At 43.9% G+C, this 25049-nt stretch overlaps 1 long non-coding RNA gene across 2 annotated transcripts in view; it reads right to left on the reverse strand.

The window, feature by feature from the left end:
- Positions 1-2407, reverse strand: part of LOC134481486 (uncharacterized) — a 30687-nt gene extending 28280 nt beyond the window's left edge. Inside the window, exon 1 of one of the 2 annotated variants that reach the window (XR_010056988.1) lies at positions 2255-2406. This is a non-coding gene — a long non-coding RNA (uncharacterized LOC134481486). Of the gene's footprint in view, positions 1-2254 lie in introns of both variants that reach the window. The other variant, XR_010056989.1, reaches the window with a different exon arrangement.
- Positions 2408-25049: the final 22642 nt, after the last annotated feature.

Here is a 25049-nt window from a genome sequence, read left to right on the forward strand (position 1 = left end):
TCTCTCTGTCTCTGTCTCTCTCTCTCTTTCTGTGTGTGTGTGTGTGTGTGTGTGTGTGGAGAGAGAGAGACAGAGACAGAGACAGAGAGAGGCAGAGAGAGAGAGAGACAGAGAGAGAGACAGAGAGAGGCAGAGAGAGAGAGACAGAGAGAGAGAGACTATAAAATTGAGAAAAACTGTGAAGAAACAAAAACTATTAGTTTACCGCATATTATGGCTAGATTTTTTGTCTATTTCTTTCTTTCGGAGCTGGGGACCGAACCCAGGGCCTTGCGGTTGCTAGGCAAGCGCTCTATCACTGAGCCAAATCCCCAACCCCATTTTTTGTCTATTTCAAACAGTTATCTGGGAAGAGAGAATCTCACTTAAGGAATTGCCTACAACAGATCGGTCTGTGGGCACATCAGCGGGTCATTTTCTTGATTAATGTGAGAAAGCCCAGCCCACCGTGGGCAGTGCCATCCCTAGGTAAGCATTCTTGGGTCCTATAAGAAAGCAGGCTGAGAAAGCCATGGGGATCAAGCCAGTAAGCAGCACCCTTCCATGGTTTCTGTTCTAGTTCCTGCCTCCAGGCTCCCGCCCTAAGCACTTGCCTTTTCCCTAGAAATGAAACTATCTAGAGGAATTAGGGGCCTCTGGGCAGAGGAAGTGTGGAAAGGGGAGGGGGAGTATGGGAGGAACATGCATAGAGTACACTCACATCCTTGTGAAAGGTTCCTGTGTAACATAAGGCTGTGTACAAGGAACACGTATGATGAAATGTTACAAAGCAACACAGACGGGATCTCAGGAATACTGCGCTAAGCGAAAGAAGCCAGATGTGAACAATTCCCCACAAAACACCTAACGCTGACTTAGAAATAAAGACAGATCCTTGGGTTTGTCTTTGTGGCAGTGAACTCTGTCATCACATCCTTCTGTGCTTTCTCCTGGGACTTGTCTTCATCCCTGCTTCCCTACTGCATGCTTAAAAATAAATGTTTGATAGAGAGGAGGAAATCCAGGAATGCTCCACCCCCTCCTCCAGCAGCCATAGGCAGTTAATGGTGGCTGGGAAGTGGAAAAAGCACCTTCTTCAGGGTGGTAGCTGGTAAGTTTCGAATGCTTCTGTAAAGGGTCCTTCACTCATGGTGTTGTAAGCAACCCTAATTAAACTCAAATGGGTCACGAAAAATAAATAAAAAGCAATGGAAGTAGAGGGTCACTGGTTGGGAAGGGGAAAAGGGATCAGTGGAGTGGGAGGGGACAGAAGAGGGTAATGAGGAGATATGGTCAAGATAAGTTATATTCGTGCATGACAATGTCACAGTGAACCCTCTATGCATAATTCAAATATACTAATAAAATATAAATGGATGTCTGACACTGTGCTTCTTTTCTTTTTCTTTCTTTCTTTCTTTTTTTAATAAAATTGTGTGTGTTCAGGCGCTCACACCACAGCACACATGTGAAGGTTGGAGGGCAAGTTGTGGGAGTCAGTTCTTTCCTTCCACCATGTGGATCCCCAGGATCAAACTTAGGTCAGTAGAATTGGCAGCGTCAGCTTTCCTCCTGAGCCATCTCGCCATCCTGAGCAGTGCTTTGGGTATATGTCCTAAATTAAAATTCTTCATACAGACAGTGGGGGCTGTATGCTAATCCTGACCCCTGCTTCCTATCAAGTCCTCACCCTGAGTGTGCTCACCGGAGCAGACCGTGAGCTTTGCATCTGGTCTCTGGTCCTTGTCTCTCACCCATGCATGTCCAAAGATGATGCCCCTTCCTGCTCAGACCTGGGTTTCTTGCATGAATAGCCCAATCTGAACTCTGTCTTGGAAGAAAATTAAAAGGTCTTCCTAATCTGTTGCACTATTTTGTGTGTTTGTGACTGTACCTTACTATGTAGCTCATGATAGCCCCAAACACTCTCTTCCATTCTCAGTCTTCAGAGGGCTAGGATTATAGGTCTGTGCAACCACACCCAGTCTGGTGGGCAAATGACTTTGTGTTTTTGTTTCTTTTTGTCTCTGTCTCTCTTTCTCTCCCTCCCTTCCTCCCTCTTGGTCTCTGTTCCCTTCTCTCTTTCTCTGTCTCTCTCTGTCTCTCTCTGTCTCTCTCTCTCTCCCTCCTCCCTCCCTCCCTCTCTCTCTCTCCCTCTCCCTCCCTCCCTCCCTCTCTCTCTCCCTCTCCCTCTCCCTCTCCCTCCCTCCCTCCCTTCTTGATATCTTACAAAGACAGCATTAAAACAGTTTTGGAAGTAAAAGAAGACACTTACACAAAACGTCGAGCAGAGAGATGTAGATCGTATTTAACAGAACAGGAAGCAAAGATGATTATTACAGAAGTTACAAAAACTGAAGTGAGTTTCTTCAAACATCAACAAGGGGAACTAAAAGTAGTGAGCCATCGTGGTGAAGGGATGGGGGTGTAAGTGAACTGAGCTCTCTTCTAACAGACCAGGAAGGAAGTCTTGAACAGATAACACCTCATCTCGATAAATAAAGAAGTGGCAATCACGTAGATGTATTGCTAGCGGTAAGGAAGCACTGAACACTGTAGGAAGGATTAAACACAGTAGATGGTGGTTGAAGTAGAAGGAAAAGTGTGGCTGGAAGACAGGAAGGAGGGAGCTGCCGTACCTTACCTTTCACAGTGAGCTCTTCAGCACCAAGGTTTTGTGTTTGAAACAAGGTCTCACTGTGTAGCCCTGGCTAGCCTAGAAATCACTATGTAGACCAGGCTGGCTTAGAGCTCACAGACAGGCACCCATCTCTGCCTCCCAGGTCCTGAGATTAAAGGCATGTACCACTACATCTGGTCATGGACATTCTTTTAACCATGTTTCCATGTTCTTGTCAAAAATGTAGATAGTAAAAACTGTAGGGTGAAACACTTAAAAAAAAAAAAACCATAAAAGGAAAAAAAGAGGACTGGGACAATGGATCAGGAGATAAAGTGCCTGCAACACAGTGTAAGTTTGATCCCCCAGATCCCACATTAAAAAAAAAAAAGCCATCATTGGTCAATTGGCTGAATAAAGGCACTCGCTGCCAACCCTGATGACCCGAGTTCAATCCCCAGGACACATATGGAAGACGGAGAGAACCAGCTCCTCCAAGTTGTCCTCTGACCTCCTTATATGCCCTAGGACATACAATGCCCCCACATAATAAATAAAAAAAGTAATGATAGAAAAAACCAGGTGAGGCCTTGAGAGCTTACAATCCCAGCACTGGGGACGTGGAGATGGGAGGATCCCTGAGACTGACCAGTGCATGGAGTTTGTCTACTCAGGTTCAGTGAGTGACCTTACCTCAAAAGCTAAGGTGGACGGTGGCTGAGACAGACGCATCAAGAACAGCCTCAGGCCTCTATATGCACACACACACACACACACACACACACACACACACACACACACACGAAAACAGAAGGAAAGAAAAAATACATGAGGATGTGGTCAGTGATAGGTCAATTACCTAGCATATATAAGATCTAGCTCAGTCCCCAGCGTCATAGAGGGGATGTGTTCTTCCTGCAATGTAATAGACCAATCAGACCTAAGAAACTGTGTGTATGTAATATTTTGATGAAGTTACTGATCCCTTCTTGAGCTACGTTGCATGCTAACTGATAAATTATTTACCCCTTCACCTTTGCTGCATCCTGCGATTGACCTATCTGCTCTCCTTGTTTCTTTTCACTCAATGTTTTCACTTTGCAAGCATTGTAGAAATGATTTCTCCCCAGATTTGAAGATGATACAATCATGTGGGGAATGTATCTTTCTGATAGACCGTTAGGTAAAATGGGGTCGTTTCCCACAATCAACTGGGTTTAAAGTGTGCCTGAGATAAATACACCAAGAGGGGAGTGGACTCTGGCCATTGAGAAGTAACTGCTGTGGATTAGCACTGTTTAATTGGGAGATGGCAACTTGTGGGAGTCAGCTATGTCCTCCTCCTATGTCCTCCCTGTCTTGGGAATTGAACTTGAGCCAGCAGGCACCTTTAGGCACTGAGCCATCTTGAAGCACTTTTAGTCTTTCTGACTCAATCAACCACTCATTCAATCATTCATTCATTTGTTCATACATTATGTTTATCATGACACTGGGAATAAAACCCAGTGTCTCCTGCATTACTAAGTTAGCTCTTTGTTAGCGACCTACATCCCCAGCTCCGGCCTGTCTTCTCAATCCCCAAGCAACACTTTTCTCACAGACTCTGAACTATAAAATTGTTCACAGTTCAACCTGTTTTCTTTATAATTTGAGTTTTGTGCTACAACGAGAAAAGTTGCCATCATGCTGAGTCTTGGAAGGCTTCTGAGACGATTCAGTGGGTAAAGCTCTCGTCGCACAATCAAGAGGACCAGCGCTCGGATCCCCAGAGCCCACAGAAAAGTTATGCCCAGTATTTCAGGACCACAATCCCATGCAGTCCTATAGCAAGATGGGAAATAGAGACAGGTGAATTCCAAGGAGTTCTCCAGCTACCAAATTTGGCATGTATATAGATAAACAACAAGAAATCCTGTCTCAAACAAAGTGGGTGGCGAGGACTGACACCTGTGGTTATCCTCTGACCTCCACATGTAAACACACACACACACACACACACACACACACACACACACACACACACAAACTTGCCTACACACGGGTACCCACACAGGCATGCACTCATACACCTACATTTCTTTAAAGGTTCTTTAGTAGCTGTGTAATCTGCTTTTGATTCTTATGCTGGGACCATGAAACCCAGGACCTCAGGTAGGCAGGCAAATGTACACACTTTAAGTACTAAGCTATGCTCCTAGCCCTTTAATTTCTCTTTTTATTGTGATAGACATGCACTGATGTATCACACCTGTAATTCCAGCACTTTGAAGGCTAAGGCCAGAGGATTGCCATGAGTCCAAAGTTATGTAGTCTAAGGAATAAGTTCCAGGCCAGATTAAGCTGCAGAGTTTTTTGAGACTCTGTCTCAAGAAACAAAAAACAAAAACAAAAAGCAAAACAAAATCTAAAGAAACAAAAACTAAAACAAAAAAAATCCCAAACTCAAATAAAATTAGGATTTTATGCTGGGGCCTGAAAAGATGGTTGAGAGGTTAAGAACACTGGCTGCTCCTCCAGAGGTCCCAGGTTCGATTCCCAGCACCCACATAACAACTCACAACTGTCTTTTAATCCAGTTTCAGGGGCACTCTCACATGTAGGCAAAACACTAATGAAAATAAAAATTTTAAAAATAATCTTTAAAAATAATTAGAATTATTAGAGTGCCATTTGCCTGTAATTTGAGAGGCTGGAGCTGGAGGAACTCAAATTCAAAAACACTATGAACTAAACAGTGAGTTTTAGAGTGGCCTAGGTGATATAGAGAGACCTTGCTGCTAAATAAATTAATAAACCCAAATGCTTGATGCTTCTGAATTCTTGTTCTGTCTATGGTGATCAGGTTGCTGTGAAAGTTAATTGTATTTCCTGATTTACCAGGGAAGGTTTGTGGAGTACACATGACTGTGTATGCTCGTTATAGTGGTCTCTCTAGCAACCCAGTCTGTCCTGATGATTTATTGTCCACTTCTAAACAGTACTCTGCTCTTAGCTTTTATATCTGGCAGGACAAATCGTACCTTCTTGCAAGACCTTTTAAATAAATAATGAACAAATGCTAAGCGGTTTGCTTAAATGCATGTATCAGTTCAGTTTGGAGAACCACCCCCCACCTCCGCCCCACACCCCGTCACTTAAGTTTGATTGCTTAGTCATTTCATTTAACAGATTTTTATTGAGCAGGAAGTATATGCCAGAGATGGTTCTGGCTTCTGAGTATCTAGCAGAGAGGGAAATGTACAAGTCCATGTCCCCGCAGAGCTGACACACATTTAACTGCCTTCATTTCATGTGTGTGAGGTCTTTCACCAACCTGGAATTTGTAGAGCAGGCTAAGCTGACTGTGAACAAGCCGTAGGGGTCCTCCTGTCTCTACTTCCCAAGTGCTGAGATTATGATCACACACTACCACACCCAGATTGTGTGTGTGTGTGTGTGTGTTTGTGTGTGAAAGTCTCTCTCCTTCTCCCTCCCCCCTTGTGTGTGTGTGCGTGTGTGTGTGTGTGTGTGTGTGTGTGTGGGAAAGTCTCCCTCTCCCCCACCCTGTGGTGTGTGTGTGTGTGTGTGTGTGTGTGTGTGCACTCGCGTGTGTGTGTGAGGTTTTAGGGATGGAAGGCAGCTATGCTCACCACTATACCACCAATGCAACGCCATGTTTTAGGGATGGAAATAAAGTCTTTGTGTGCCAGTGAGATGCCTCAGTTGTTACGAGGCCTGATGACTTGAGTTCAATTCCCAAGAGCCACTTATCAGGAGAGAGCAGACTCAGTAAGCTGTCCTCTGACCTCCACACGCATGCCTCCTCCTCCATGTGCCCCTCCAATTTTATAGGAAATAAATGAAACCGATTTTCAGAAGCAATCAAGTCTGTGTGCTTTCAAGGCAAGCACGTGACTTGCTGAGCCATCACCTCTGCTGCTCTGTTATTTGTTCTCAAACACGTACACCTCAACATCTCTGCCTCAACCAAGAAGTGAATTTTAAGTATTATTGCAACATACTAAGAATTGGGATTTTCTAGACTCATAATTTCCTTTTCTTGCACATTTAAAAAAAAAACTCTACAGTTTTATTTCTCTTTTTTTATGCAAAGCCATTTTTTCCACTTCTACATTCATCTTCTAAAAACTCCTTTGTGAGAGAATGCCTTACTAAGAAACTTAGGACTTTGTGAACCAAACAAGTTCAGGAAAACCAAGGCCCCCATTAAACTGGTAAAACCCACAGGTTTTCTTCAAACATATATTAAAATAAAACATCAGTTACATATTTTGCTACTAAAATTAGTAATTAATGTCCAGTTGGCATTTCTTTCTTTGGGGGAACATACTAGAACTTCTGCTTTTTGAGTTTCAGCTAGAAACATGTTGATTTTTATTTTGACACATGATATTGGTGTTATGGTTTGCCCTGAAGTTATCTGTATTTGATGCTAATTCCACTGCCCCAGGGACAGCTACCTAGTCATGTACTCAGGAATCAGGTGACTTCACCAGAACCACCTCCCCATTGAATTTGTAAAGTACAGGTGAGGGGCAGGTACAGGATAGAAGGAGGCCTGTCATTGGAGGAGAACAAAGGATGGGTGGAAGAGAAGTTTGAAGGTAGAGGAGGAGACTAGAAAAGGAAAGGGGAGACAGGAGAGAGGAGAGGGTGAGAAGCCCTGGCAGGTGATGTTAAGATTCTGCTCTGTGTATTTACGGGTTGTTATGAATATTCCTAAGGGATGGATGGTACTGGGCTTTGTATGTTTAAGTGGGCAATTATATCTTACCAATTGGGTCAAAGGTTATTGTGTTGTGTGTTCTTTTATTTGACGGTTTGAGTGTAGGAAAGTGTGTGGCAGCAAGAGACACTGGGCTGCCGCAGAGTTGGGATGTGTTTCCACCAAGATATCTAGCAGATATCTTGGGGCACTGTGGTGCTGGACCCAGCGAGGTAAAAGACAACTATACTTTTTTTATTTTTATATATTTACAACAACATATTAGTGATAAGTATATCCCTCCTGTTCACCATTATCACTACTTTATTGATTTTTATGAATTGAGGATTAGTTGGCTTCTATGGTCTGCTCTAAAACAATTCAAAGGGATTGAGCAATAATCTTGCCAAAAGGGTTGGGGATTTAGCTCAGTGGTAGAGCGCTTGCCTAGCAAGCGCAAGGCCCTGGGTTCGGTCCCCAGCTCCGAAAAAAAAAAGAAAAAAAATTATAATAATCTTGCCAAAGTTGTTAGGGTCAGAGCCCAGTCCCTGGCAACCTTAACAAGCCTCACTCAACTCATCACATACCCTCAGGCCAATTAAAAGGATGCACATCAATGGAAGCAGAGAAAGGAAATTTACTCAATGTGGCCATGTTGGAAAGATGAACAAAGAGGTCCACAGACCCACTGCCCAAGTCCATCTTCAGGTTCTTGGCATAGATTTGTTGTAAGTAGAGGGAAAGATGAATGCATAACTAAACAGTCTTGGATAAGGCGTGTCCCTTCTCACCACCACCTCAGCTCCAGTTTGGTTTGGTTTGCAAGATGATCTAACAAAGTGTCAGAGCAGCATGAAATCTCTGTCCAGGAGACAAGGTCCTCTCACAGCTGGCACCAGGTCTTTCCATTCTCTCAGCATGAGATTCCCTCAGAAGCTTTCATTTCTTGGGAACATTTGTCTCAGTAGCCTGAGAGCCAAAGGGAGGTACACAAGTGTCTCCCTAGAATATCCTCATTTTCTGACTATTGGAATTAGACATAACACTGGGTTCAGAAACTGCAGATGTCTAAGTCAGCTTTCACCCTTGTAGGATGGATATGATCTTGGATCCGCAAGTTAAATCCTCTAAATTCAGTTTCTCCATCGGTCATCTGATGAGATAAATTAAAACCCATGGCTTTGTTCATTTCACACTGCTATAACAGAACCCTACAGTCTGGGTCATTTATAAGGAGCAGAACGTTATCTTTTATAGTTCTGAGACTTGGAAATGCAAGATCAAGGTACCCTTAGGTTTGGCATTGGGGAGAGGACTGGGTCCTTTTCAAGATGAAATCTAGATGCTGCATCTTCAGAGAGAAGGGATCTTGTTCTTTATGGGTCAGGGGGCTGGAGCGGAGGACCCACTCCAGCAAGCCCTTTTATGTTAATACTAACCCATTCATGAGATGAGTCCCTCCTTTTATGTCTTATCTGCCCGATCTCAGTCAGTAGAGCACACCTACCATGTACAAAGACACGGGCTTAAGCCCCAGTGCCCAATAAGCCAGGGGTGGTGGCTCATAACTCTAGGGTCATCATTCTGGAGATGAAAGTAGGAGACCCAGAAGTTTAAGGTCATCCTCAGGCCACATAGTGAGTTGGAGGCTAGTCGAGTTTAGAGATGAGTCAAAGGAAAAAAAGAAATGAAGGAAGGAAGGGATAGAGGAAGTGAGGGAGGGAGAGAAGGAGGGAGGAAAGGAAGAAGGATAGAATGGAGGGAAGAAGGAAAGAAGAAGGGAAAGAAGAGTCATTTCATAGGGTTGGGAAGAAATTAAAAGAACCAGAGCATGTACTATTAGTAGCTCAATATTTGGCAATAATACTTATGAAATAACCAATGTTACTACTGAGCTATTTATTAAGGTCATCTGAACTGAAAGTGATAGCATACACCTGTGATCCCAGAACTCAGGTGTCAGAGGCAGGAGGATTGTTTAGGAACTCAAGGCCAGGTAGGACTATAGAGCGAAAACTTATATATATTTGTTTTGGGTTTCTGTTTTCGTTTTTGAGATATATATCTCACCACCACCACCAAGAACTTTGCCTAGAGTAGTGTGAGGACATCCATGGAAATAAAAGCTTGCAGAAATGTAGAACCTTCCTCGGAAGTCTGGAAAAGTGAGTGAGTCAGATCTCTTGGACACTGAAAGAACTAGAAGTGATCAGAGAAGAGTCACTGTTGCGAGCGACAGACTTCCTTCCCTCTTGAGTTCAGGAATCTCATAACTGGTGGTCAGATTGTGGCCTCTATGCCTGTTCTTAATGAGTATTTTGCTTTCCTGTGCACACTCTGATCTCAGCCCACTGGTGGCTTCTGCTTACTCATGTCCATTAGTACTTACCTTTCCCTAACCCCAAACTGCACATTGTTGGCAATAAGTTCCACACTATGTCTCTAGGACACCGTTTGTCTCTGTAGTATCTCTATTTGTATAGAGGGTCTATGCTAAGCCATCTAAATTTTACCTAAAAACTGTTCACTCCTAGGTTACCCATATGTTCTTGTATGTCAGTCAGTTAACATGAAGAAACTAGGTATTGAAGGATTTAAAAAAAAAATGGGCAGGAGAGATCATGACATGTGGAGCACAGATCTCACAGCCAGGCGTGCTGCTGCGTGTTAATTCCTGCATTTGATTTTGAACTTCCCAGCTAAGAATTGCAAGCAATGCATTTGTTTTGTTTCTAAACTAATAAGTCCAACATAGTTTCTTATTGTACCCGATCTAGTCTGATGATGGATGGCCAAGATCTTTGTTCTGTTTTTAACTCTCAACAGGGATTGCTTTCAGTCCAGGAAGTCACCACCCTCAGCTTCTCGATAAGTAACTCCTCCCCTTCAGGGCTTTTTCATTCTCTCGGCCTGGACATGAATCTCTGAGGCTTTGCCTTCTCCTAACGTGACGATGTTAGGATCTCCCAGAGTCACCTCTTTTGGCTAATCCCAACCAGAGTCAAGCTCCATACCTCTTGTGGTGGTCTGATTGAGAGATGCTCTCTATACCCTCAGGTATTTGAACACTTGGTCCCCAGTTGATAGTGCTTGCTAGAGGGGTCATGGACTCATTATGAGGTACAGCTTTGATGCAGGAAGTAACATACTGGGAGTGGCCTTTGAGGAACGAAAACCTGTGAATTTGTTTCACCTGGAAGATTAGATGAATTTACTTATGAGAAATACCTTACTGGTCAACAGTTTAGGGACAGATAGCAAACATTAGTGTCAGTGACCATAGCCTTGCCCACTTCCAGTTTGTTCTTTCTAGTTCATGTTCGCATTTGAAGATGTGATCTCTTAATTTCTTGCTCTAGCTGCTTGCTGTAGCCTGCACCTCCCCCACCCTTCCCCATGACTCCCCGCCTCTGGGAACATAAGCCAAAATAAACTCTTTTTTTCCATAGATTGTCTTGGCCATGATGTTTGTCTCATCATTGGGAAGTAATTACCACATCATCTAATCTGCAAGTTGGGTGGGATTAAACACCATAGGACAGCGGTCTTGAGCCTCTCTTAGAATTCTGACCACCACAGGAAAGGACTCTGTCCTGGCTTGATTTCTGTTTCTGTGATAAAACACTGACTAAAAGAAACTTGGGCCAAATAATTTATTACCTCTTACAGGATAGAGGCCATTATCAAGGGAAGCCAACACTGGAGGTCAAGAAAGGAAATTGGAGGTAGGTACTGAAGCAGAAGCCAAGGAGGAATGCTGCTCATGGGCCTGCTCCTCTTGACTTTCTCAGCCTGCTTCCTTATACCACCTAGGACCTGCTGCCTAGGAATGACACCACCCCTAGTGGGCTGGGCCCTCCCACATCAATCCACACTCAAGAATATGTCCCATAGACTTTTCTACAGACCAATTTGCTAGAAGTACTATTTCTAATTGAAATTCCCCCTTTCCAGATGAACCTGACTTGTTTCAAGTTGGCAAAAAACCTGATGAGCACAGACTCCCTAATACCTCCACTTTACTGATGTCACACAAGGAGGCACAGTCCTACAGCTTAGAAGGAGCAGAGCTGGTACCAGGGCTCTACCCTCTACCATATTGTATATCATTAGCAGCATCCAATTTTCCATCAAACTAATGGTTTTCTCTCCACTAAGCAAGCTATTTTGACGATCACCACTGACACTAATGTTTGCTATCTGTCCCTAAACTGTTGACCAGGAAGGCATTTCTCATAAGTAAATTCATCTAATCTTCCAGGTGAAACGAAGTCACAGGTTTTTGTTCCTGTTGTTTTGAGTTTTGTGTTTTGAGACAGGGTTCTGTGTAGCCCAGGCTGCCTTCAGACTCACCATATAGTTGAGGATGTCCTCATATCTATACCTCCTGAGTGGGGGGATCATACAACATGAGCCACCATGCTAGTTTATGTAATCTGGGGATGACCCTTGTACATGCATTTTACCCAGTACTATGTTAGCAGCCTCAAGTTTTTTAGCCCGTAGCCACCAAAGGAACCAGAGCCCATCCATGTTTATCTTTTTTCTGCATTGAGATACGGACTTAATTTTATTTACTCATTTTAAAGTATTTTAATCTTTTCATTGGTGCATATTCATTGCATGTGTTAGTAAACTGTAAGACATTATAAGTCACACAAGCATAGTATAAGGACATTGCAGTATACATCTATGTCATATACTTTGGAAACTTCAGCTTTTAAAATAACTGCTTTGAAATCCCCTGGATAGTTGTAGATGGAAACCTCAGCTTTGCAGTAATACCTGGATCTCAAACCCAGCACTGTTTCTTGACTGAAAGTAACCTTGGGTGAGCTGTGTCATATTTTTCTGAGTCTCCCTTTCCTCATCAGCCTATGGCAGAAAATGATGCTAAGGCTGGAGGTGGCAATGCCCTTGAGGCCATTGCTACATTCACAACAGGAGCTAGCGGTCACTCCTGACACATTTGATGAGTTCATACCTTACATGGAGCCCAGAGCACAGCACTTGCTTAGTAAAAGGAAGTGACCCTTTTCTGATTTTATCCTCATGCTCAAGTGTGATATGTGCATTTCAATGTTCTAAAAGACACGAACTTGGAGGATGTCTAAAACTGGGCTGGAGGATGTCTAAAACTGGGCTGGAGGATGGGGAACCCAGTGAGATGACTCAGTTGGTAAGAGTAACTGCTGGGCCAGTCTGAGGACCAGGAGTTTGATGTCTGTGACCAACCTAGACATTCACTTCCATAATCCCAGCACTCCTACCGTGAGATGGGAGGCAGAGATAAGAGTTAGCTTGAAGTATGCAGTGCAGCAGGAGAAACGAGAAAGGATCTGACTCAAAACAACGTGGACGGAAGGAATCAACTGCTGAATTGTCTCTGGTGCACATGCACACACACACACACACACACCACACATACCACATACACACACACACACACACCACACACACACACCACATACACACACACACACCACACACACCACACACACCACACACACCACACACACCACACACACCACACACACCACACACACCACACACACCACACATACCACATACACACACACACCACACACACCACACATACCACATACACACACACACACACACACCACCCACACACACACACCACATATACACACACACACCACACATACCACATATACACACACACACCACACACACACACACACACACACCACATATACACACACACACACCACACACACCGCACACACACCACATATATGCACACCCACCCCACCCAACCCCCCCCACACACAGGGGTGGGCACACACACTAAGTAATAAATAAATCTGGGAAGGGAACAGTTGAGAGGACTTTATTTTGCCCCTACACATATTATAGTTATTCTAAGGAAAATATATCTACATATTAATTGTTCAAATAGAAAAATGCTTTTGGTGTTAATGTTCTAAGGGTTTGTTTTGACATCATATGTATAATTGCACTGCCCCTCCCCCGCCCATTTATTCCTAACACGGCCCAATTTTCCATCTAATTGATGTTTTCCTTTCCATGAAGCACGATGTTCTAAAGGGTGCAACCCACTTCTCTTGTAGAAACGTCTTGTCTTCTCCAGCAGCTGCCTCGCCCTCTGCCATCCAAACCTGTTATCATGTGCAGAACCATGCTGATTAATTTATTTAAGCCCTTTATCTTATCTCACTGGGGAAAAGCTCTGGTTACCACGGTCTCCTTTCTAAGTCCTGAACACACAGGGTACTATTCTATGTAGCTGGACAGACAGTGACCTTTTAACTCTTTGCTGCCTGAAAACTCCCCCTTTGATAGCTATCAGTCCTTTGCCTAGGTCTTGGGAGAGGGCTCAGTTAGTAATGTGCTTGCTACACAAACTCCTGAGAGATCCCCCAGCAAATGAGGAAAAGTCAGATGTGGCTGAATGTAGCCATAACCCCAGCTCAGAAAAGGCCAAGATGGAAGGATCTATGAATTACTCCATGTTCGGTGACAGACCCTACTTCAAAAAAATAAAGAAGTGCTAAAAGAAGATACTTGTAGTCAGCCTCTGGATTCCACATGCATGTGACACAGTACTTATAATGCACACATGCATATTCTCCAGAGGAACACAGGCATACGAATACTCATGCACATCAGGATCTGCACAGAGACACACATACAAACTCATTCAGCCTCCACATTTTTTTCAGCTTTCACTATTACTAAGTCTCCACAATAAAATAAATTGTGGCTAAGAAGCAAGTTTCCCTTTCTGTAACAAATCCCCAGTGGATGGCTCTCCTTTTCAAGGCTCTCACCTCTGATCAAGGTCTGACGTGTTCATGTTCTAACTTCCCTGGCCAAGTACTTAACCCTGTGCTGAACTGTACCTCAGAGACATTGTTGCTCTATTAATTTAACTCAAGTACTTAACCTTGTGCTGAATGGCACTGGGAGACTCTTGTTTCTCCTCTATGAATCTGAGTCAGGACTTGGTTTGTTTCCCCACTCACTATTATCCAACAAGCTGAGCGTTTAGTTGGTTTTCAATAACTAAGTCAGTACCGAAATCTAACTTTTAAGGTATTTCCAATTTTATTTTTATTTATGTGTGTAATTTAATCTGGTCTGTATAGGCATCACATGTGCGCAGTGCAGACAGAGGCCAAAAGAGGGGTTTAGATTCCCAGAACTGAAGCTAGAAAGAAAGAATGAATGAAAGGAAGAAAGGAAGGAAGAAAGGAAGGAAGAAAACAGACAGACAGGCAGACAGATAGATAGACAGACAGATAAACAGATAGACAGACAGATAGATAGACTGACAGATTGACAGATAGACAGATAGACAGACAGACAGATAAACAGATAGACAGACAGATAGACTGACAGATTGACAGATAGACAGATAGACAGACAGACAGATACATAGACTGACAGACAGATAGACTTACAGATAGACAGATACATAGATAGAAGAGTGTGCATAGATATGCCCTGACTCAGTCAACATGCCTGTTACATTGCGTTGCTGGGTACTCTGGATTTCACATGCTATGCTTGAAGGACACATGCATAGAGCAGAACTGACACAGAAACAGAGAAAAGCTGAGCACAGTTGGAATGTCAGCCCACAAAACTGGACTATGGATCACTTGCTCTCAGAAGGGTGAGAGCCAAGAAACTTCTTGGCCAGGATATACCTAAGAACAGTGTCTCCTGGGCACATATCTTGCTTTCTGGTCTAGCTACAAGTCCCCAGTCATCTGTCAGTCAGCAGCACTGGCAGAGAGGAAGTGTAATGCTGCGACAGGGATGTATGAAGTAGATGTCAGACCATCTTCTGTGACTAGTTAGGGTTGCTTTGGCTTATTCAGGAGAAAGCTTAAGACAGCCTCAGGGTGAGCCTGACACAGATGAGGTGGAGCTGAACTGAGGACTCACAGGAAGGTCTTAGAAACCCCTGGGCCACAGAAATACCTTCCCCTAACCACCCCCACACTTCTAAAGTGATCACTGGGTCTGACAAATCACAGGACCACATAGCCAGCTCCTGCAAAGTCTCTAATTAGAGCCAGAAATCTGGGGTTTTATGTGTCGTCTCTGGTTTCCTTTCCTCCTCTTCCTCCTTCTAAGATTTATTTCATCTTGAATTATTTTTATGGGTCTGAGTATGTGCATATGTGTGTGGGTGCCCACTGAGGCTGGAAGAGGGCATTAGATCCCCCAAGAGCTGGAATTACAGTTAGTTGTGAGCTTCTGTGGGTGCCAAGAATCAAAGTGGGGTCCTCTGCGAGAATTTCCAAGTGCTGGCTCATTCCTCCAGCCCTTACATGAAGTATCTGGACTTTAGTGTTGACCACTACAAGGTCAGAACAGTAAAAAACAACCACACACTCACCATCTACAAGATCTTTCAGGCTATCAGTTAATGATCAACCTCTCCAGATCAAATATCCTTGAATGTAAGACCTTGATGAGAAAAGAAAAAAAAAAAAAAAAAAGAAACAAAGAAACAAAGAAACAAACAACCACTCTGAACAAGATACGTAACATAAATTCTACATATATGCTCAAAACCTGTGAGTCTTCCTTAAGGAACTATGAATGGATGTTCCACATTTCCTTGGGACAAAACCAAGGGTTCGTTGTGTTGTAAGTGACTGAAGGTCAAACAATCACCCTCATGTTGTCGTCGTCATTATCATCATTTCCCTCCATCACCTGGCATGGCTGCCAGGCACACCAGGTGTGGATTGCTTATAAAAGGACTGCCTGCCACCCCAGTTCTGTCTCTGTTCCCACGGTGCTCTCCACCCACCCCCCTCTCTGCCCTTAGAGCCCTGTTTCCCTCATCCTAGCTCTGCCCTCATGGCTAACTCACTGTCCCTACCCTTTCTCGAGTCCTCACTCTTCTGCGTTTTCACAGTAAACCCCGTGTATACCAGATCTGTTGTATGGCTAAGTACTCAGAGGCTTCTCATAGGCCTGCCTGCCAGGTACTCCCACCACGTTATATTTCATGCCCGTCTTCGTGCTTGCTCACCGATGACACTCAAGCTCTCAGTTCCTATCACCAAAGCAGCTGCTGTAAAGAGTTCAGTTTGGGGATGGAGAGATAGCTCAGCAGTTAAGAGCACTGACTGCTCTTCCAGAGGTTCTGAGTTCAAATCCCAGCAACCATATGGTGGCTCACAACCACCATGTAATGGGATCTTACACCCTCTTCTGGTGTGTGTGAAGATAACTACAGTGTATGTATAGATAATAGTAAACCTTTTTTAAAAAAAGAGTTCAGTTTTTTCCATGGAACAATTACAGGCTATTCCCTCCCTTGTCCTTTTTTGCCCACTGAGGTACCACTCATCTGAACAGTACTGTTATTTACTACATGTTTAAAAAGCTAGGTTTTTATAGTCAAGGCTGGCCTCAATTCTGCTTGTAGCTGAGGATGATCTTGAACTTCTGATCCTCCTGCCTGCATTTCCCCAGTGCTAGGATTACAGGGCGAGGCACCGTCCCTAATTCATGCCGTGCTGAGAATGGACCCAGTCAGCGTTTAGTCATGCTAACCAAGCACTCTGCCAACTTAGCCACATTCCCAGCCCTGCTTTATTTATTTAACATTTAAAGGTGTGTGTGTGTGTGTGTGTGTGTGTGTGTGTGTGTGTGTGTGTGTGTGTGTGTTTGTGGGTGTGGGAGATATGGGTACAAAAGAATATGGTGCCCACATGGCAGTCAGAGGACAACCTCTGTGTCCCCTCGGGCACTTTGGAACTTTTGTTTGATGCAGGATCTTTCATTGGCCTGGAGTTCTACCAGGCTGGCAGGTCAGCTAGCCCTCTGTTTTCCAGGGATCTGCTGGAAAACAGTCACCTTGTAACCCTGGGCATACAGGCGTATGGCACTGAGTCTAGCTGTGTATGGGTCCTGAGCATTGAATTCAGATCCTCATGCTTTTGAGGCAAGCACTTCCCTAGCTGAGTTGATTCTGAAGGCCTAACAGCTTTTAAGTTTTATCATCTTTCCGTTAAAGGCTTTGGGAAGATATCTTGTAGTGTTTGCATCTGGTAATATCTAAGAGTGACTTCCTACAGGCTGGAGCCATGGCTCTCCTTCCAAAGGACCCAGGTTTTATCCCAGCACCCACACAGTCACTCACAATCATCTGTAACTGCAGTCTGAGGCCCTCTGTTGGCCTCCATCGACACTACATGCATGTGGAAAAAATTGAATTGAAAGGGTGATTTTCTAGAACTAAGCTAGGAAGCTTTGGTTTATGAGCCAGGCCTGTCAGCTGTGAGCTCAACTGTAGATGAATCGGGGTGGGTTGGTGAAGAGACACAGCCAATGTCAGAGTCACCACATACAGGTCCTGTTTTCCAGCGAGGATAATTCAATGTCCTACCTGGAGTGTGAAGGCATCCTGAGCCCGAGATGGGAAAGGCAAAGCCACTCAAACCTGGGCTTGGGCTCTCTTAGAATCTGTGTAGATTAATCTAATCTATTTTTAGTACTGTTCTCTCAGTTTCAAGGGTTTTCTTGTGTCTAGTGATCATTTTTCTGAAAATAGACCACTACTCTTTTGCCAAATTAAAAAGGAGGCATTTCCCCTAGGTGTTGTATGAATAAGGAGAGACACCGAGACATCTGCCTCTTGGTACAGAAGGATCCATAAAGCTGCAGTGTTAGAATTCGGAGGAAGCTCAAACTTGGTAGCTGCCCCTCCCCCCATTCATCGACATGAACAGGCCCCTAAGGGGACCCTGCATGTGTCAATGTCATTAGTGATTCTCAAAGAGATGAGAAAGAAAATCCAGTTTAGACTGACTTCATCGGCCTGGATCAGACTTCGAGGAGTCTAATGCCAAGTGGTTCATTGTTAACATATTTAGAACACAGTACATTTTGGGAAGAGGTTTCCAAATAACAGTCATTCCAATTCCTAGTGCATAATACAGCTTAAGGTGTGACTGCATTGAAACTTCTTTACAAAGTACATATGACAAGGGGCGGGGGTTGTAGCTTACTCTCTGACCAAGATGGCGTAGAGGTCAGCAGGCTATAAAGTACACGTGACATCTCCCTTAAGGATGGGTAACAGTCTAGGGAGGGATGAGTCTGGGGTAATCATTCTGGGGAATCTGGGGGAGGTCTGCCTCTACAACAAAAGGTTGGTGAAGTCCACCTCTGTAGATAACAAATAGGTCACCGGGTTGTTAACAAAATCCACTCCCAGCCTCCTGGGCAGGAAAGCAAGCATTTTATCTCCTCCACTGAGAAGAGGCCCCAGTGTTTAACATTCCTGGTTTCCCTAGTGATCTGTAGGTGAAAGGACCTTTGTGCTCCTGGAGCCCAAACTGAGACACTGTCTGAATCTGTAACTAACAGACTCCCAGGTGCCAGGATCTCTTGCATGGGGATGTGAGTTTATGTCATCATATTTTCCAGCGTTCAGATAGCCTTCTGTATTTATGACATCCAATCCCTAAAATATCCCTCCACTGAGTAGTTTACATGGGGTTTCCCAAAAGCAAGAAGATGGAAGTAGTTAAATAATCTCCCGTTTTTTTTTTCTTTTTTTTTTTCGGAGCTGGGGACCGAACCCAGGGCCTTGCGCTTGCTAGGCAAGCGCTCTACCACTGAGCTAAATCCCCAACCCCAATAATCTCCTATTTTAACACAGCTCTTGCTTCTCACTTTCTATTTGTGTGAAGCGTGTTAATGGCTTCATAATTGAACCTAACTTATAATTTATTTGTTATTTGGTATTTGATATGTCTAAAACTGAACAGATGGCCGCATTAACAATGGTCCTAAAATAACACTTCGCAGAGCTGGAGAGACCGCTCAGTGGCTAAGTGTGCTTGCCGTGCGGTCGTGAGGCTCGGAGTCCAGATCCAGCTGCCGCATAAAAGCCAGATGTTCAGTGTGCACCTGGAGCTCCAGGGGCAGAGACAGGAGCCTGAGAGGAGCTGGACAGCTTCCAGCCCAGGAGAGACAGTGTTAGCTTGGGTTCAGGAGAGACTCCACCCCAGCGGAATAGGCAGATAGGCACAGAAAAGGACACTGGATGCCCTCCCTCCTCTGGGCTGTAAACACACACACACACACACACACACACACACACACACACACACACACACACTCAAAGGGTAGCTGGGGAGGTAACTCAATATTGACCCATCATGAGAGACACATAATCATAAGACAGGATTAACATGCCTGGGAAGATTCCTTGCAAGCATCTCTGTGCTCTTGCTAAAGTGCAGACTGCATACCAGCCTTAATAAGAAAATTCTTCAGCCTGCACCGACTTGTGGGAGAGGCTTAGTCATGCATAGTCTCAGCCTCCGATCCACCATGGTAAGGAACACTACAAACCAGCTGATTACCGTTTTAATTCCATGCAGCAGCGCAAAGCTGGAAACACAGGTGCTCACGAATCATTATCAAGTTAATCACCTTCCCCCCATTGCACAGAAAACATAGTATGGGCTTCTGAAAGCCAGTTGCTCTAGCAGCAGCAGTCTGCTTAACTAATTAGATAAAATCACACCTCAGGTAGGTGCTTATCATTCTGTAAGACAGTGTTACTCTGTAAAGCATCGGATTTTCCCAGAGTTCTACTCTTCTGTAGCTTGCGGGTGGGGCTGGGGGTGGGAGTTGGCTTCTACACCCAGAAGGAACCCTAACAACACAACAGTGCGCTATGATGCTACCAAGGGAAAATAATGGGGGAGGTGCATGTTGTCGGCATTTCTAGATCTGTCTGAAGGGTCTCCTTGTGCTCTGTCTGAATCTGTGATCTATCTTTCTATACTCATAAGGAGAGCGAGAGAAATGTAGATCGGTGATCTACAGAAGGAGGTACGTAGGCTGAGAAGTCCAGAGAGTGGCTGCACTGCCTCAGGAACGTGAGTTCTCTCTAGAAGCCATGCTGTGTGAGTAGATTAGCTGCTCTGGACACAAAACCAATCAAAGGTACCTGTATATGATGGGGGTGCTCACTAGCGTCCCTGCAAATAACCGTTGACTGCACGTGCCTTAAATTTTTACTCTAGGCTCTAGATATGTACTTTTTTTTTCTTTTGAGACAGTGTCTCATGTAGCCTAGGCTAGCCTCAAACTTGCTATGCCGCTAAAGGATGACTTTGAACTTCTGATCCTCCTGCCTCTACCCCCTGAGTGCTGGGGTTACATGTGTGTGCCACTATTCCTGGCATGCTGGCTAGTTTTATGTCAACTTGACACAACCTAGAACCACCTGAGAAGAAACCCCCATTGGGACAATGCCTCCATTAGCCTGTACTGTTGGCAAGCCTGTAAGACTGTTTCTTAATTACTTGTTGATGGGGAAGGGCCTAGCCCACTGTGGGCGGTGCCATCCCTGGGCTAGTGGTCCAGGGTTCTATAAGAGAGCAAGAGCAGGCTGAGCAAACCATGAGGAGCCAGCCAGTTAGCAACATTCTCCTCTTTGACCTCCATGTCAGCCACTGCCACTAGGTTGCCGCCCAGTCTGAGTTCCTGCCTTAGCTTCCCTCAGCCAAATAAACTCTTTCTTCTTTGATTCTTTTTTGGTTATGGTGTTTCATCACAGTAATAGCAACCGTATCTCACATCCCTGGGGATTGAACTCAGAGATGCAAAGTAGCTATCAACCGAGTTACATCCCAGTCCAGGAAAGAATGTATGACGAAAAAGAAAGGCGGATGTGGAAACTCTTCTTTAGAAATCTAAGCACTTGGGAAGCTGACTGGAGATTTTGACCTCAAAGTCAGCACAGGCTACATAGTAAGATATTGGTGACAACAGCAACGACAACAGCAACAACAATGTCAACATCCACAACAGAGAAAGCAGAGAGAGAGAGGAGGAGGGGGAAGAAGGGGAGGAAGAAGAGGAAGAAGAAGAAGAAGAAGAAGAAGAAGAAGAAGAAGAAGAAGAAGAAGAAGAAGAAGAAGAAGAAGAAGAAGGAGGAGGAGGAGGAGGAGGAGGAGGAGGTGGAGGAGGAGAAGGAGGAGGAGAGGAGGAGGAAGAGGAGAAAGAGGAGTAGAAGGGGAAGAGGAGAAGGAGGAGGAAGAGGAGAAGGAGGAGGAAGAGGAGGAAGAAGAGGAGAAAGAGGAGTAGAAGGGGAAGAGGAGAAGGAGGAGGAAGAGGAGAAGGAGGAGGAAGAGGAGGAAGAAGAGGAGAAAGAGGAGTAGAAGGGGGAGGAGGAAAAGGAGGAGGAGGAGGAGGACCTCCTCTGTTAATGTCAGAAAGATTTCTGTGAACTCCTAGAATTAAGGTAACTTACAGAACAATTCATGCAAAAGGAGCTTAAAGACTTCCTAGTCTTGTTCCTCACCTCAAACCTCCACAAGTCCTCTTTAACTGCACCTTAGCTGGTCCTGATAACAGCATTTATTGAATATTATTTAGATACCTCCTTACATACATAACTCTTTTCTCAATCCGACAGAAATACCATTCTTTTTTTTTTTCTTTAATTTTGTGCGGGTATGAGTGCAAGGCACATGCATGTTATGGTACACATGGTGGAAGTCCAGGACAGTCTCAGGGTCCACCAGACTAGTCCACCCATGAGCTTCCAGGGGCTCGCCTGTCTCCATCTTCTGTCTTCCAGGAGTGCTAGAATTACAGACATGAGCTACCGCATCTGGCTGGCTGTGGGTTCTGAGGATTCCAGGTTCTCTCTAAGAGCAGCAAGCGCTTTGAACTGCTTAGCCATCTCTCCCCACCCACATCAACCACTTTCAAACATTGACTCCACACAGTCAAAATAGCTGTGTCAATAAAAGAGATTCATCTGCAAGGTGTGAATAAAACCACGAGCAAACAAAATCCTACAGATGGATGAACATATATGTACACCTCTTTGCATGTGTACACACATAGACACACACAAATATATGTGTACTATAACTGATATAACCTCATACATTTAGAAAATTTATAAAAAATTTTATATAAAAAGGATCAATATTGAGAAATAAGGAAAAACACAAGCCACACATCAGCATTTTCGGTGGAATATTCCTCACAGAGAATTTTAATTTGATTTGATTTATGATGATGATGATGGTGGTGGTGGTGGTGGTGATGATGATGATGATGATGATGTATATGTGTTTGTGTGTGCATGTGTGTGTACATGCAATTGCATGTATGAGGAAGTCAGAGGACACCTGAAGAAAGAGTTGGCTTTCTCCTTCTACCATGTGGGTTAGGATCAAACTCAAGCTTGATAATAGGTACTTTTATTCACCAGCCTTTCTTAGTGAAAAATTTGAAAGTCAAAACTAAACTCCGATTGTTTTTAGTCTTTTTTTCTGGCTTGGATATTTTGTAATATATAATTATATGTTCTATATGATACAGATATATAATATATGATACACATATACACATATATAATATTCATATTCATCATATATGTCATACATGTGTATATATATATACATATACATATATATGTATATAAAATGCTCAATGGTTTGACTTTTCCTTTTCACCAATTCTGTATCATTCCTTGGTTATTTTAAGTGCCTAGAGCTTCAATAGGCCCCTCTTTGCTGACTTTACAAACAATCCTTAACTTTACGCTGGTAGATAACATTCTGTGGCTTCAACTTCTCTCCTGACCTCCCTTCCTAAATTTTCCACCTTACATTTTAGTGTATCAATGTCAATGTGGCCCAGAGCTAATTTTACCATGTCTCGCTTTGCTCACTAGAGTCAGTTGATCCTAATTCACCCTACACCGTGGCTTTTTCAAACACAGATCCTTGAAAACTCAGATCCTCTAGCAGGACTGTTTCTTTCACAGTGGTGGCCTTTGCTCTGATCACAGAGCCTGAGGAGGACCAGGTGTGCCAGCAACGGGAGTAATGGCACTCAGTAAACACTTCCTAAATAATTGTACGACTTTGACCTCTAAGCCTATGTTCCTTCCAGCCACTTAGCCCTGTAACATTCTCCCAATCCATTGACTTCCTTCTGTTTCTGATGTGACTAATTCCTTTGGCTTCTAACCTGCACAGCAGCAGGAAACTAGTGGATTTCATAGTTAAACTGTAACTAATCCCAGGAAGGTGTGAGGGAGCTTGTATGAGAGGTCAAATATTTTTCAGTGAACAAGAACAAACAGATTATTACCATGTATGTGGTGTGGTATGGTGTGTGTGTGTGTGTGTGTGTGTGTGTGTGTGTGTGTATAATCTGTAGGTGTAGTGTAGGGTGTGTGTATCTGTGTATCTCTGTGGTATATAATTTATTATGGGACTTACTATTAGGTGTTCCTAGGTACCAAGAAGGCCAATTGGATCTTCACAATTTGAGCCAAAAAGAGAGGCATATATGGGTCAGGACAAAAATGGGTTCATTCTAGCTGACTGTACATGGCTTGTCTTGAGCTAACATCAAAACTAGGAACAATCCTGAACCAGGCCTCGTGACAAAGCTCCACACACCACTGGAACACTTCCATCCATTTCTGAGGAAAGACACAGGAAAAAAAAATCAGAATTATTCTGGGTAGCCATGATACTCAAAATTTAGGGTGGCAACAGTTTGGTCCAAGGAGCACATGTAAATACTGTTGACTAGATATACTGCTTTAAACCAGAGTTAAGAATACATGCCATTTTTTAAATAAAAGATATAGTGATACTATAAATCTGGCCAAGAATCCATGCTAGCTGGGAAGGTCTAAATTCATGTCCCTGCACCGGTGGATGAATGCAGTTCCTATATCCCATAAGAAGAGTCTCTTCGTGTAGTGGACAGTGGTTAGCACAGAAACTCCCAACTGGAGAAACTGCAGGGCCTAAATGTCTATGGAATGGATGGCTATAAATGGGACATCACATCACAGCTCATATCTCTAAGGCACAGGGACCGTCACTGAAGGGAGGGAGCAAGATAGGAAGAGTCAGAGATCAGAGAGGACCAGAGTGAAACGGTGTCTTCAGGACATGGTAAGATTGCTGCACATGTGAGCAACAGGAGCTGAGGTTGCCTGTACACAGTCAAACCAGTCACCACTCCAGCTTTGATGGAGGAGTGTCCTCACCCTTAGCTGAGAGCCTATTGATAGGTGATGGCTTCTGGGGATGGGAGAGTTAGTTTTCTATAAGGTCATGCCCATGGTAGATTGTCCACACTCTTGTGCATGGCCCTACCAATGAACACATGGGCAGCACAAACTGAACTTGATTATGGGGTGGAGGGTAATAAAAAAAAAGGACATAATATTGTGAATGGGGTGGGAAATGGATCTGGGAGGATTTAGGGGGAGTCTTGGCAAGTAAATGTGATCAAAATACATTGCACATATATATATTAAAACTATGAACAAAAGAAGGAAAAGAGCAGGCTAAGAAATTTCTAGTAGATAGTTGGGAAGAAAGATGTAACTGTGTGTCTGGTAGCATCTTCTTACTCATATATTCCTATATTTATGACTTGAGCCATTGAGGTTCAGCCTCAGAGCTGCCATACAGTCCTAAAATCTCACATAACTGAGGTGGGCACAGTCACATGTCCCTTTTCTTGGTGACAAAGATGGCACAAGGGTTGGCTGTACCAAGAAATGCACTTCCGGTGAATGAACTAGATGCTTCCTGGAGTGAAGGAGAAGCAGAAGTCAGGAGGAGATCCAAAGTGTTCGTGTACTGATGGAGATTCAAGCTGATAGCCTGAATGCCACAGTTCTCTTATCTTTGTGTGCTGCAGTCTTTAGCCACC

The sequence above is a fragment of the Rattus norvegicus genome, chromosome 13 (genome assembly GCF_036323735.1).
Source record: "Rattus norvegicus strain BN/NHsdMcwi chromosome 13, GRCr8, whole genome shotgun sequence".
In the NCBI taxonomy this organism is placed as follows: domain Eukaryota; kingdom Metazoa; phylum Chordata; class Mammalia; order Rodentia; family Muridae; genus Rattus; species Rattus norvegicus.